A 15,152-nucleotide genomic window follows, 5' to 3' on the forward strand; every position below is an offset into this window, starting at 1 on the left:
GGAACCAGGGGAAGGAGGAGATGGAAAGGGGAAGTAGTGAGGACTGAATTAGAGCTAATATATTCCATGCTTGTATATTTATGTCAAAACGAAACCCAATATTATGCATATCTATAAAGAACTAATAAAAAGAGAAAAAGAAATCTGCCTTGAAATCACTTGCCTATAAGATGAAATGTAAATGCCAACTCCTTTATAATTTGACACTAATCCATATTTCAGACTCTTTTTCCCCTTGTGCACCATAGATTCTGACCAAGTGATCTCTCTAACATACCTTTTTAAAAATGTTTTCCCTTTTCTTATAATTCCCTTTGTCTGGAATGCACTCCTTTGATTTCTCTAGTTTCCTGATACTCTTCAGTGTTTACCCTTCCCAGGAGGCAGTGTGGATTAGTATATTTGGGAGTATGAACTCTGGAGTCTTATAGCCCTGGTTTTAAATCATTACCTAATCATTGCATATTCTTGCGGAATTTGAAGAGTCTCTCAGTACCACACCGTTCACCTGCAAAGTGATGGTAGTAATGACCACAAAGAGTTGTCGGCATGGTATAATAATAATACCTTCAAAGACCCAACACAATGTCTTGAAAGCAATGTTTAAAAAATTCATGTTATATCCCTCCATTATTTCTCTTATCACCATCACTTCTAATCACCATCACCAATATCTCAAAGTTATACCATATTTCAGCAGATCATAGTGCTGTGATTCACATTAAAAGATCAGTGAATTGTGGTATTATCAATTACCATTACGATAATGTTCATTGTCACCTAATAAACTCACTCATCAATCAACCCTTTCTCTTTTACCCTTAAATACTTTATCTACACCAACCTGCATGATGGTACTCACCATAAGATATCATAATAATCTGTTTGTATTTTACCCTTAACTTATGAATGATTAGAGGTCAGTTCTTGCTCAAATTGACAGTGTAACACCAGAGCTTAGTACCAAATGGGCTCTTAGCCAGTTCAAGTTGGATGGATGTACAGAGTGAACGGTGCACACTGAGGCATCTCCACTGTTCCTTCTGCTTTCTTGTACCCTACACTACTCACTGGCTCCATGGAGGTAGAGGTCAGAATTGATCATGAGCACTGGAACAGGACAGAGGACACAGATCATTGACCTTAACAGCAACTAATTTTTATGACTAAACTAAGTAGACTCCCTTAAAGGTCACCTAGAACTTCCCAATTCCCCCAGAAAGTCCCTGACTGCAACCAGCAGGGTCATTTTGGTGAGACTTGAAGCCTGCCTGTGAGACTGCTCCAAACACTCATTACCAATCTGGGATGAGTTCATTGGAACTCACCACTGGTCATTAAATGATTCCTTCAGCATTTTCGGATTTGGAACCGCTGTCCTGCTCCGTGGAAAATGTTAGAGGAAATTAGATTATGGTTGAGAACCTTGGCCAACTAGATGAAAGAGAAATTAGTGTATTTAATAAATACTCAGCTTTGTGGCTTTTAACTACAGTCCACGTTTCATCTTCTATCAAAAAAGGAAAGTATTAACTCATTCCAAACCTCACTGAAGTTAACTTCAGAGAGAAGACATAGATGTCTGTTCTCTGTGCAAAGGAAACACGAAGCCTCAAGAAAAATAGGCTAAGGCAAATCCCATAGTAAAATAAATACTGTGCAAGTCTTGAATTTTCCAGCCTGTCCAAGTTTAGCACATTGTTCTCAAGAAAGAGCACTTCACTGAAATTAGTTAAGAATTTAGCATCCAGAAAATCTGACTTCAAGTGTTGACTTTGATATTTTCTAGCTAAATTGCCTTGTATCATTTACTTTGCTCATCTGAGCCTCATTTTTTTTCTCACCAAGAAAAGGGGAACGACACTCTCCATAGCATTATGGAGAGTAATAAATACAACGTGGCACCACAGTGCTTGGCATAAGATGCTCAGTCAGTGACATTTTCTGTATAGTTTTCCCTTAGCTCTTGGAGTAATCCTAAAAATTAAAATAAAGTCTTAAAAGTTGTGTGATGGAGAATCCAAATGCATATGAACCCATTGCTGCATCCGTTCATAAAGATGCAGAGACAAATTCTACAAAATAACACACCATTCCTGGTTTTAGTGTTCTTTGCTGCTCATTGGAATCCAAGTACAAGCTTAACTAGCAAGGGATTATTCAGCTTCCAAAAACAATCCTTTACTTCACACAAAAGGATTAACCACATGACTCATGTTAATAATGAGTCCCCCAGGTGCCTATAAAATAAGATTCATTTTTTTAAAAAAATCATTAAGTAACTTTGAGTAATAATCCCCTGTGTGAAACAAAATAATACTTTATGAACTTAAATAAAGCCTACCAGTTTGGCTAAGTCTCCAAAAAAAAAAAAAAAAAAAAAAAAGTGCATGCCAGATGAGGAGACAAATCACCCTGGTAAAAAGGAAAAAGCTCTTAGTTTGGTTGTTACAGTTATGGAAAGATAGACTCATTTTTCATGCACTTGCAATAGTGGAGATAAATTCAAAGACCAGGAAAATTATTGTCATTGATTATTTTTCCTGTGCACCAAATCTAATATATGATTGACGTCACTGAATTCTCCCAACAACCAAATGATGTAGGTCATATTATCATCATTACTATTCTGAATATTATCATTTTATGAAAAACAAAATATTGATATGACAAGGAACACCCAGTACCCACCTGCCACAGAATTCAGACTCATTCCTGTCCAACTCCAAAACTCTATCTTCCCTCATTTTATAGGGTCCATCATGAGCACCACCATGAAACACCTCAAATAGAAGTATTCTCCACATGCATTTAAAGGAATATGATTGAATTTTTGTTTAAATCAGGAGAAAAAAAATCATAGTGACCGAACATTGAAACTAAACTTGAAAGGAAAAAAATACAAGAGCAAAATTTAAAATTGTCCAAGTGTATTCTCGGGAGCACATTCAGGTGAGATCACAGATCTGAACTTCAACAAAAATCTAAATCCATTGGTTGGACTTGGGTTTGCACGGATAATCCAAGACTATCAAGAAAAAGATCATTATTGCTGAAGGAATAATCAGTTTAGTCACAAAAAATCTTTTTAGAAAGTGAGAGGAAAGCTGGGGGCAGTGGCATACACCTATAATCCCAGTGGCTCGGGAGGTTGAGGCAGGAGGATGGTGAATTCAAAGCCAATGTTGAAGGGCTGAGCAACTCAGTGAGACCCTGTCTCCAATTAAATACAAAATAGGGGTAGGAATGTGGCTCAGTGGCCGAGTACCCCTGAGTTCAGTCCCCAGTATGTGCGTCCCCTGCAAAAATCAAGAGGACAATGTATACATAAGCAAAACACTTCCAGTGGACTCCAATAAACTTCCAGGTTTTCCTTCTCTGCAGAAACTGCTGTCCTCTTATTCAAACATGTTGGCAGTAACATCAGATCCTGGACCAAAGGAAAGGACTGTCTATACCTCATTAAGCTGTGATTTCAATTAAACATCACAAAGAAAGAGAAAGAGTTGACAGCAAATAGGTTACAGAATCAGGAAAACATTCTCCACTGGGCAAACAACTCGGTCTTTGTGTTCCACATGATGGATGGCCAGCCAAAGAAATGGCAAGTCATTGACAAAGTTAAGACCCAGGGTAAGGAAGCATCCAGACTAGTCCATGAGACTACTGAACTCCTCCCGGCACACGCCAACACCCAGTCTCCAAATACATCAGAGAATGAAGTGTCAGCTTCCTATGATGAAGGCACAAGAGTTCAATGTGAGGACAATTTCTTTTCTTCCTCTTTTTAATATTTTTTCTTTCTTCTTTTTTCTAATGCAAAAGTAAAGACAGAATTGGTAAGAATAACTAGAAAATGAGAAAACAGCACGGGTAAGAGGAAATAAAACAAATAAGATGTCCAACATGAGGAGATGTTTCTTTGATGCAGTACAAAGAAAAATAAGACATAAATAAAATGAAGTAAAGCAAACAGAATGTCACATCTTGGAACAGAATTCGTATGTTAAGCAGAGTGAACTTAGATGTAAGGGGTATGCTAACCAGGAGATGACACCGGGTCAAATTCCGTTATGCATTGGCATGATGTTATCATGAGTGGCATTATGGTCTCCAAACGGGTGTAGACACCGTGTAGCAAAGTGGTTAAGAATTTGTGGTTTAGAGTCAGAGACCTAATGGAAATCACCACTTCACCACCTGTGCACACCTTAACAAATTTCTTAAACCCCCTAACTCCGACTTTTACTATTTTATAATTTCTAAACTAAAAATAGCACTACCTACCCCATGTGGATTTTATAAATATTATATAACATCATGTAGGGCTTAGCACAGTGCCAGCATACAGTAAGCTACCAATTTAATTAATAGTCATCAACAAATTATTATTGTGGAAGGTAAGATAATTCCTTGATTTAATGGGGGGTATCTCACTATTAGCCATTGCTGAGAAGAGTAAACAAAATGCAGAATACCTAGACTTTTTTATTTTTCAATTTAAGATCTCCAGTTGCTTCTTGAATAGCACAATTGGCACCAGAAAGCATGCATCAAAAAAAAACCCTTTTTTTAACCCTTTCATAAGCAGGTTTATTAGGAACCTCTTAAACATTATTATCAATTTATGAATCCATCGGATATCTAATCAAATTAACAGATGATAAAATTATAAAGCCAAATAGAGCCTACATGATCATTTTAATCAAATCTTTTCCTAGTAACATTGGAGAAGGAAATGACAGAAAAGTATATAATTTTCTAAAACTTTCTCAGTAATATGTCCAAATTTAAAATAAAAATCAGTAGTTTCAAAACTGAGGTGAGCTGTTCCTCTCATTGCAGTTCAGATGTTTATTGAGGAGATGTTTTGCTAAAAGCACAGTTCTAGATGTAGTGTAAAACAGGAAAAGGGAGATTATAATACCAGTTGTGAAGACAAAGTATAAACTTAATATTAGAAAGGAAATCCTATCCATGATGGAATCTGGACCTCTGTTTCCATCTGTAACTGGAAAATCACTTATGTTCTCTAGTATTAGTTTTCTTTTTTTTTTTTTTTGCAAATTAATATTTGTTATTATTATTTTAGTTTTACAGACTGCATTTTGATTCATTGAACACAAATGGGGTACATCATCATGGTTGTGCATGATGTAGATTATCATACATGTACATAGGGTAATGACATCTGTCTCATTCCACCATCTTTCATACCCCCACCCTCTCCTCCCTCTCATTCCCCTCTAAGTAATCTGAAGTTCCTCCATTCCTTTTTAAAAGTGTGATACCTACTTGCTGGTGTCAGTTATACCAGTGATTCTAATTACCTTACAATGGGTAAAGTGTATACACAGGTAACATAGTCAGTTTTAGTCCATCTTCCACCCAAGATGGCATATGATTTTTAGTCACTAGGATGTATGGGAAAAATAGAGGTAAAATAAATAGACTATAGTTGTAGTCTAAGAAGTTATAGACGAAAATTAGTATGGTCAGAAAAGAGAATAACACCACAATCTCTCCTCCAAAAAAGTACAAAAGAATAAAGTTATAGACAATTAAATCCTAACTATAAACATGTTAAGTAAAATGCAAATAGCCCCTAACCTTGCACTGAAACTAACAAATATCATGACTTTGTAGATTTATCACAGAAAGATTAATCTGGTTCACTAAGGAAAGAATCTGCCAGGCATGGTAATTCAACATATGAGCAAATTAAGAGAGAAAATAATATCTCAATAGAAACATAAAGTTAGGTGAGAAAATTTAGATTTGTCCATGATAATGTTTTTAGGAAGTTATCAATGACAGGAAACTTTCTTTCATGATAAGAAGCTAGAAAAAAACCACACTGCAAAGCTGATACTTAATGATGAAGTTTTATAGTATTTCTGTTAGATTTGAGGAAGGATAATAGCATACTCTCCATAATCATTTGTCCTAAACAGGTAATGAGACAAGAGAAAGAAATGAGCCACAAGATTAAAAATTATTATTACATATTAGAGATGATAAGATTATCAACATAACTAATCCAAGAAAAACTACAAATAAACTAGTTGGTTGAGGAATAATGAGATCTCAAAAGCATTGACAAATATTTTAAAAAGTATTCATATCAATAATAATGTTACATGAGTATAGTCATAATAGTGAAAAATAAGATATTCATCAGAGAAATGTAAGTCAAAACCACAATGAGTTATCACTTTACCCCAATAAGAATGACTATTTAAAAAAAAGGAAGGAAGGAAAGTAGAAAAGAAGGAAGGAGGGAAGAAAGGAAGGAAGGAAAGAAAGCTAAACATAACCTGTGCTGGTAAAGATGTGAAGGAAAGAGAACCCTCACACATTATCAGTGGGAATGTAAATTAATATAGCCATTATGGAGCCTAGAATAGAGGTTTCACAAAAAATTAAAAATAGAATTACCATATGATTCAGCAATTCTGCTCCTGGGTATATCCTCAAAGAAAGTGAAATCAGTATGTTAAAGAGACATTTGTTCTCCCATGGTTACTGAATGACTTTTCCCAATAGCCAAGATATGGAAACTAAGTGTACAGCAACTAATAAATGAATAAAGAAAAGATGCTAAAATATGCATAGAAATACTATTCAGTCATAAAAAGAATAAAATCCTATCATTTGAGACAACATGGAAGAAACGGGAATCATTATGTTAAGGACATAAACAAGGCACACGAGACAAGTATTGAATGATCTCACTCATAAGTAAAACATAGAAAAGTTGTTTCCCCCAATGTTGAGAGTAGATGGTTATTACCAGCTGCTAGAAAGAGAACGGGGGAGGAAGAGATAGAGAAAAGACAATCACTGGGAACTAAGTTGCAGTTAGTAGTAAAAAGTTCTATTGAGCTATCGCCTAGTGGGATGACTATAGATAGTGATTGTATACGGTATGTCTCAAAAAGCTAGGAAAAAAGATGACGTATGTTTTTGACATATGGAAGTAATAACTGAGAAGATGAATAGGCTTAACATGACTATACAATATACACATACAATGGGACACTGCATTCTACCTCATTACTATGCATGATTTTTGTGTTTTTATGTGTCAGTTAAATAATTAAAAGGGAAAAACAAATTGTTTATAAATATACTTTAAAATATTTATAAAAATAGGGAGAAATTTTCAATTTTTCTTCAAAAGCATGACGAGAAAACAAAATAAAGAGTGTTATGCCATTGCTACTAAAGAACATGCTTAAAATCATAAAATTATTAAAGCAACCCAAATGTAAGTGTATTTAATTAAGATTTCAAATAAAATCCTTACAAAATTTTCTGTCTGCAATTCTGCACATTTATCCCAACACCCATCTGTTTATCTAAACAACAAAGTTTAGCCAAAATATTTCTGAAGAAAAAATAGGTAGCTAGCACTTGACTAAATGTCCATTAAGACATGTTTTAATACTGTAGAAATTAAAACAGAGCGATAGTGGAGCAGAGACAAAGTCTGGTCAGAGGAACACATTTTGGAGCCTCAGATAAGCTCAAATAAATGTGAGAAGCTGGCATATGAGAGAGATGACATCCTCAGTCAGTGGGAAGGAAAAGAATGTGCAATAAGTCACATGGTTTTCCACTTGGAATTCATTTCATATGCAAAAATAATAAAACAGTTAATGCGATAGTATTTTCAAACTAGAGAGAATATAAAAAGCAAGATTTTTGTTTTCAGGGCTAGGAATTGAATCCAGGACCTTGCACATACTCTGCTACTGACCACTGAGCTGGGCCCCCAGCACAAGATAATGATTTAATCTAGGAAAAATGAATCAGATTTTCAGGGAATATCATCAGTTTTCTCTTTCAAACATCAGTCATTTATAGGAAAGCACTGATAAAACACCACCAAAATTAAAATGTCCTTCACTACAAAATACACTATAAGCATACTCAGAGAAAAAAGGCAAGCTTAGAGAAGACGTTTATGATGTATAAAACCAACATAAATTCGAATCCTGAATAGGTAGAGAAACAACAAATTGGCCTAAACAAACTAACCATATAACTTCAAAGTTCACCAGTGATGGGGACAGGCAATTCAGAAGAGCCACTGAGCATGTGAAAAATTTATTCTCCTCACCAATAAGAAAGAAAATGCAAATTAAGACAACAGTGAAACAACATTTCATAACAAATAATTTGACTGGCATTGAAGAGTCTGTCCATACCAACTATTGATAAAACTTGAGAAAAATGAACTCTTAGACCCTTCTGGTGGGAGTGTAAGTTAGTTCAGTCACTGTGGAGAGCAATTTGACTGCAGATAATAAAATTCGAATTGTGTAGGTCAAATGAACTTGGACCATACTTCTGAGAAACACCTGTGCATATTAACCAAGGGATCCAGAATGTTCATTCTAGTTTTGTTTGCGATGGATGAGAAATTGGAAACGACTTTCATGTCCTTTAACAGGAGATGGGTGAGTAAAATGTGGTAATTTACCACAAGAAGAAAAATAAAAATGAGTGAATTAAATCTATGGGTGAAGACATGCATACATCTAAAAAAGGCAATCTTGAGCATAAAGCAAGGGGAAAGCAAGTTGTGGAACAATATGCAGAATGAAATCATTATGCAAAATTTGAAAAATAGTAACTACACATATTATTTATGGCTACATTCCATAATAAACAGAGAAAGTAGAGGCTGAAATGATAAATACCAAAATTGCTGTTGGTGGTTGCTTCTGAAGAAGCAGGGATAATATCAGGGATAGGAGAAAGGGATTTCAACAAGGTCTGTCATGTTCTATATTTTGAAAATAAATTGTATGGTAACATAAATTTTAAAATTACAGTTAGGCGGAGGTCTCCTGAGGAAAATCTGACTCTATCACTAGAATGTCAGCAATAGGAGCAAGGAATATGATTGTTTGTTTTCTTTATTTCCTCAGATTATAAAAGACACCAATCATTGTTAGTTCTTTTCGTCCAAGTACTGTTTCAGAAACGAGAACGCTGAAAGGAACCAAGTACTACCCAGGTTTCCAGGATGCTCAGTGTTATGGTTTGGAGGTAAGGTACCCCAAAAAGCTCATGTGGGAGACAATGCAAGAAGGTTCAGAGGAGAAATGACTGGGTTATGAGAGTCTTAACCCAATCAGTGAATTCATCCCTGGTAGGATTAATGGAGCAGTAACTGAAGACAGGTAGGGTGTGACTGGAAAACTGGGTCACTGGAGACGTGGCTCTGGGGCACATCTTTGGTATCTGGTGGGTGGATTCTCTCTACTCTCTGATCATCACGTGAGCTGCTTGCCTCTGCCACACTCTTCTGCCGTGACGGTGGCTTCACCTACAGCCCCAAGGGACAGAGCTGGCTGTCTACAAACTGAGACCTCTGAAATTGTGAGCTAGCCCTTAAATAAACATTTCCTCCTCTACAGTTGTTCTGGGGGTCTTTTAGTCATCACAATGAAAAAAAAATGACTAAAACAATCAAAATGTATTTGGTTAAGTAGGCATTAAACATCATATAGTTGCACACATGCATTTTCACATACACTAGTGCGCACGCGCATACACACACACATTCACACATACTGTGCATAAACACAGTACTAAATTGCCACATGCTATGGATCTAAGATTTGTCCAAGATTAAAGGAAATCACTTAACCCCCTGTCCTTTCAATCTGGGATCTCTTTTGCTTATCTTCTTGACCTGCTTGAACCAGCACTCCAAGGCAAACGGAGACGTCAAGTCAGCCTCCAGACCTGTCTTGCACAGTCTGACTGTTCTCCATAGCTTCATTTAATCCATCACTCAAAACATTTAAAGGATCTCTTCCAGGCATGTTAGAAAATTCTCTTATTTCCCTAAATGGCCCTCTGTGGTCAATATTTTAACATCATTTTTTTCATAAGAAAACTATAACACAGCAGTTGAAGTGTCTTGTCCAAAGTTATACAGTTTGTTCACTGGTAAATGGGAATTCAATGCCAGGGTTGAATGACCCCAAAGTGAAGCTCTTTCTACATAAAGAGAGCTGGAAATACAGTTGCTGAATCAGCTTCCTCAGCCACCACTTCGTTCAGAGCTTCATCCCAGGCGTGATGGAAAGAATACAAAATAAATGAGATGAGCCTGCTGTAGAAGAGTCTGGGGTCCGGCAGTGGGCTTACCTCATCAGAGATATAAGAACCCTCTACAGACTGGGCGGCTGTAATTAAGTCATCCCACAACCCTCCGGGCTGAACAGTCTGCTGCCTTTCATCTCTGCATGTAAGTCTTATATTCCAGGCCTTTGCAGCTCCCACCAGATTTCCACATCCCTTTTGGGTTTGGGTGCCAAGAATTGATCACAGCCCCACAGTGAGGGAAAGACCTGTGTTGCCTCCCTCCAGCCAAGAGTCCTCATGTGTGGTGTAAGGGGATCCCCTTCTTGGTCCAGCCGGAGGTCTCAGTGCAATTAATGCTGCTCGCAAGTTGCAAGAAGTAACACCTAAAGCCTCCCTGTTGACGGCCAAGACCTGATGAATTTTTCAGATGTCTTGTATGATTTTCCTCCGTGTCTACATGTAGTGTCTGCTGAGCTCATCTGCAGCAGGAAGTGGGATCAGAGAAAACACCAAGAGAGAAGGTGGGTAATGTGTACTCCCAGTATAGCTGGAAGAAGGGTAAAAAAAAAAAAAAAAAAAAAAAAAAAAAAATAGCTCAATTCCTGGATGTGCTCTGGCTACTAAGACTTTGAGTTTAGGGAAGACTTTTTTTTTCTTAATGCTTTGACCACCACACTTGGAAAAAAATACCCAATCCTCCATCCCAATGAACTATAGAAGTGATTTATTATAGAATACCCTGGTGGGAAATTAACCACATGTCCTTTGGAAAAAAATAAAAAATACAGCAAAGAGTTGCCTCAGTGCCAATTCTTTAAAGGGCAGTCGCGTCCGCCTCTTCTGCCTGCCCAACCTGTGTGGTGGGTGGAGGGAGAGGGAGAGGCGGCAGGGCAAGGGGTGGTGCAGGAGGAAGTGAGACACACTGTGGATACTGGCACGCAGCAGTAGAGAATGCAGAGGCTACACTGGAGGCCAGCTTCCAGCTGCAGAATCAGCAGGAAAGAGCCTTCCGAAATGCTTCGGTTTCAGCAAACTTCAGGGATCTCTCTAGCCGCGGGTCTCCAAACCTGTGGGTCAGCTGCATCACCCAGGAGACTTCTGGAAATAAGGATGCCTGGACTGCACCCAGACCCACTGATTCAGAGTTCGCAATTTTGAGACAACAGATACATGTTTGGGAACCTCTTTTGAGTCTGATACTTTTGAATCTGCAAGAACTGAAGAGACAGTCATTTGCTCACCGTCAGCAGAGTTTGTCAGAAGGCAGAGAGTCAGTCTCCAAGCACAGGCTCCATGCTTGAAGTCTCTCTCCCTTTCTCTACACTCATTCTCTCCATCCCCCACCCTCTACTGTCCAGGATCAAGGCTCCACCAACCACCCACTGCTCAAATCAAACTCTTGGGAATTACGCTCAGTCTTTCCCTCTCCCTATGCCACCCATGTCCAGTATTGCCAGTGTGGCCTGTTTCTCTTTCCTGCACTGTTCAACCTCAGCCTTCCCTCACAAGATCTACTGAAATGTCTCCTGATACCTCTGCTCTGGTTTGAACCCTCTATCCAGCCTCCACCCTGAAGCTGAGAAGGCCTTTGTAAAGTCTGATCGTTGGCTCGCTTGCATGAAAACTTCTAATGACTTCCAAAGCATGAGGACCAGAACCTCCTTTCCTAGCTGACCTCATCTGTTGCTGTTTACCCACTTCCACTTTACATCGCCTGCCACACAAAACCTCCTCTGTTCCTGTTCCCGCACTGTTGGGTTTTATGCCTTCACACTCAACTACACCTCACGTCTCCATTTAAGAAGACTGAAACTCCATGCCTGCTGTGAGAAGCCTTCCCTAATCCCAGGCATCTAAAGTTAAGGACGTTTTTCTTTGCTTCTGTAGAATCTGATGATTTACCCCATTAAATGCTTTATTTGATTGTAGTTGAAACATTTCAAGTTAGTTGCCTATAACTCTTTCTGTTGGGTAAGGCTCTTTGGCACTAGGATTTTAAATTCTGGTTTGTGTCTGTATTCCAAGAACGGTGTTCAGGATGTAGCATTGTAAGCACTTAAAAATGTCCATTGCAGTCAGGCATGGTGGCGCATGTCTGTAATCCCAGAGGCTCAGGAAGCAGAAGCAGGAGGATTGCGAGTTCAAAGCCAGCCTTGGCTAAGCAACTCAGTGAGACCCTGTCTTTAAATAAAATACTAAATAGGACTAGTGGCAGTCTAGCCACTTGGGACCCATACTATCAACTAAAGTGACTCTTCTAGGAGGTTAGTGACCCAAGAAGGCTCATGTGGCTCAGTGGTCAAGTGCCCCTGAGTTCAGTCCCAGTACCCGCCCTCCCCCCCCAAAATAAATGTTCATTGCATTAAACCAGTTTCTCCGGAAATAAACTGATGAATCTAATTTCTAATTATTCCCCCATGTAATTTGTTTCCTATGTCATGATTTAAGAGATTCCAATAACTCAACCAATCTTTGAATACCTGAAGTAGTCATTGCAGCCCGGGTTTTCCAGCTAAGTGCTCCATAAACTGGATCACAGGTTTATGAGCAACATCCTGGAGTTGGGCAAACACCTCCCCTTTGACTACAAACTGCAAGTACATGATGGTATTGGGTTTATTTTATATTACAAGGGATGGTCTCAGAGAGAACCTGTCTCAGACTACACATTCCCTATAGTGTCCAACTAGAATTCAAATCAGATCTGTGGGCTGGGGGGATAGCTCAACTGGTAGAGTGCTTACCTCGAAAGCATCAAGACCCTGAGTTCGATCCCCAGTACCGCAAAAAAAAAAAAAAAAAAAAAAAAAAAACAGATCTGTGTACCTCCAAAGATTGCACTGTATTGGTTGACATCACATTTTTCTAGCTACAGTATGGCTTAGTATAAGCAAAATAGGAAAATAGAAGAGAATATTCCCAAGTCAGACAATATGTCTCCCACTGACCCTGCAGTGTTCACTCTAAGACCTTAAATGAATTTCCTTTTTGCTACTTCCTGAGTTGTTTTTTTTTTTTTTTTTTTTTTTTTTAACTTCCTGAGTTTTGTTGGGAAGCAAAAGGAATGGACACCAAAATTCAAGCCAGCACATATCTCTTTTAAGGGTTAGCCTTCTTGGGTCACTAACATCCTAGAAGAGTCACTTTAGTTGATAGTGTGGGTCCCAAGTGGCTAGACTGCTAGCATACCTTGATCAGCTATTCACCCATTCAATCAGAAAAGGCAAAGGATATTATCAGGAACAGTCCTTTGACCATCTCCATGTGGCAGAGATTCTTCCTACCAAGTATAATAATATGATTTGAACTCACCAGTTCTAGACTAATCACAAATTTGTCAATTTCTCACATTGTGAACTTCGTTAAGAAAAAAATATTAACTTTAAAAAATATTTTCCAAAAACATTTAAAAAATATTTTCCATATGGATAATTAGAGTTCAAATATTTTCCCTTTCCTTTTAAAACTGAAAGTACTTAATATTAAGAACCATGGAGAGAAACAAGCACTATCATGTAAGGATGATAAAGATTCAATATAATCCTTCTGGAGTGTGACTTGATAAAGTAGAAAAATCTAGAAAAGTGTGTATACTTTGACCAAACCATTGTACTTCTGTGACTATCCTAAGCCAGGTATCAGCAAATAAGGGACCACAGGTCAAATCCAACCTGAAAACTACTTTTAAAATTGAATGTTTTGGAACATAGTCACATCTATTCTGTTACACATCACCTAAGGCTGAACACAGACTACAATGACAGAGCTGAGGAGTTCAACAGACACCATGTTGTCCAGAAAGCTCAAAGTATTTATCACCTGGACCTTTACAGAAAGTTTCCTAGTCTTTGTTACAAAGTCAGGAAAATGTCCCTGACCTACTGCTAACCCAAGTCCCTTGCATGGACCATTCATGTGCCTCTTTTAAGAACAGGGTTTATATGGCCTCCATGTCAGGCTTGTGGCCACAGTGTCCTGTGTTTCCAAGCCCAGAAATGTAGTAGCTCAGTTTGCTGACTCGACTGGGAGTCCAAGGGCAAGCTTACCTAATCGTGTGGTGTCACAAATCCCCTGTGCCCCAGCCGTCTGCTGACCGGTAATGCTGTCTTTTTCTCCACCCTGGAACTCCTTCCCTGAGCTCTTTGGGAGAATCCAGATCACTTCAACAAAGACATGCAAGACTTGCCAAACTCATTTCCCCTAACAGTGGCTCCAATTGCCTCTGATGGTAGGTTTCTCCTTCCATTCTTAGAAAAGAAGACACATTTTTGCCTCAAAAGCAAATCAACATCCTAAGAATGATCATAGTACCTTCTGATTCCATCTTTCCTAGAAGAAAAACTCATAATAAATAGTTAGAATGATTATGATACCTACTGCTCATGTATTCATTTTATAATTGAAAATAAAAACAAAACTGTTTTAAAATATGGCATAAAAAAAGAAAAAGTCTAACTCATAAGTGGTTTGGGGGACTAGTGATATATGCAAAAAAATAGATTTTATAAACTCTAACATGATTCATAAATAGAATTGTAATTATTATTAATAAAATTTGGTATTCCAAATCAAGTGGGAATTATTGTTCATATTACAAAAATAATCTTCATAACTTGCCATAAATTTTATTTAAATAACTAACCTCACCCGAAAGCAAATAAAAGAATTCATACATACAAATAAATGTGTAGCTATACATCATGTTTTCTACAAAGGATAGTTTATGATACTTCAACAAATCCCTGAAACAGACAAAAACAAAACTCTATTTTTTAACAATACAGTCCTACCTACCAGGTATTCCCAAATTCACTGAATTGGCTCTTAGGAACTCCCAGAAAGATGCTCGGATTCTGCAGAAATAACAAAAAGAGAGAAGTTTCTACTTTTATAAATTGTGGGAAGCAAATGCTACAAGAAAACTTTGAGAACATTTGGAGTCCATTCTTCATTTTGTACATCAGAGACGGGTGACAAAAGAAAAGAAATGCTCTGTTACAGTCACAGAGAATTCATTGATGCACAGAGCTGGGCTTGAACTTGTC

Source organism: Sciurus carolinensis, chromosome 14, assembly GCF_902686445.1.
Source record: "Sciurus carolinensis chromosome 14, mSciCar1.2, whole genome shotgun sequence".
Classification (NCBI taxonomy): domain Eukaryota; kingdom Metazoa; phylum Chordata; class Mammalia; order Rodentia; family Sciuridae; genus Sciurus; species Sciurus carolinensis.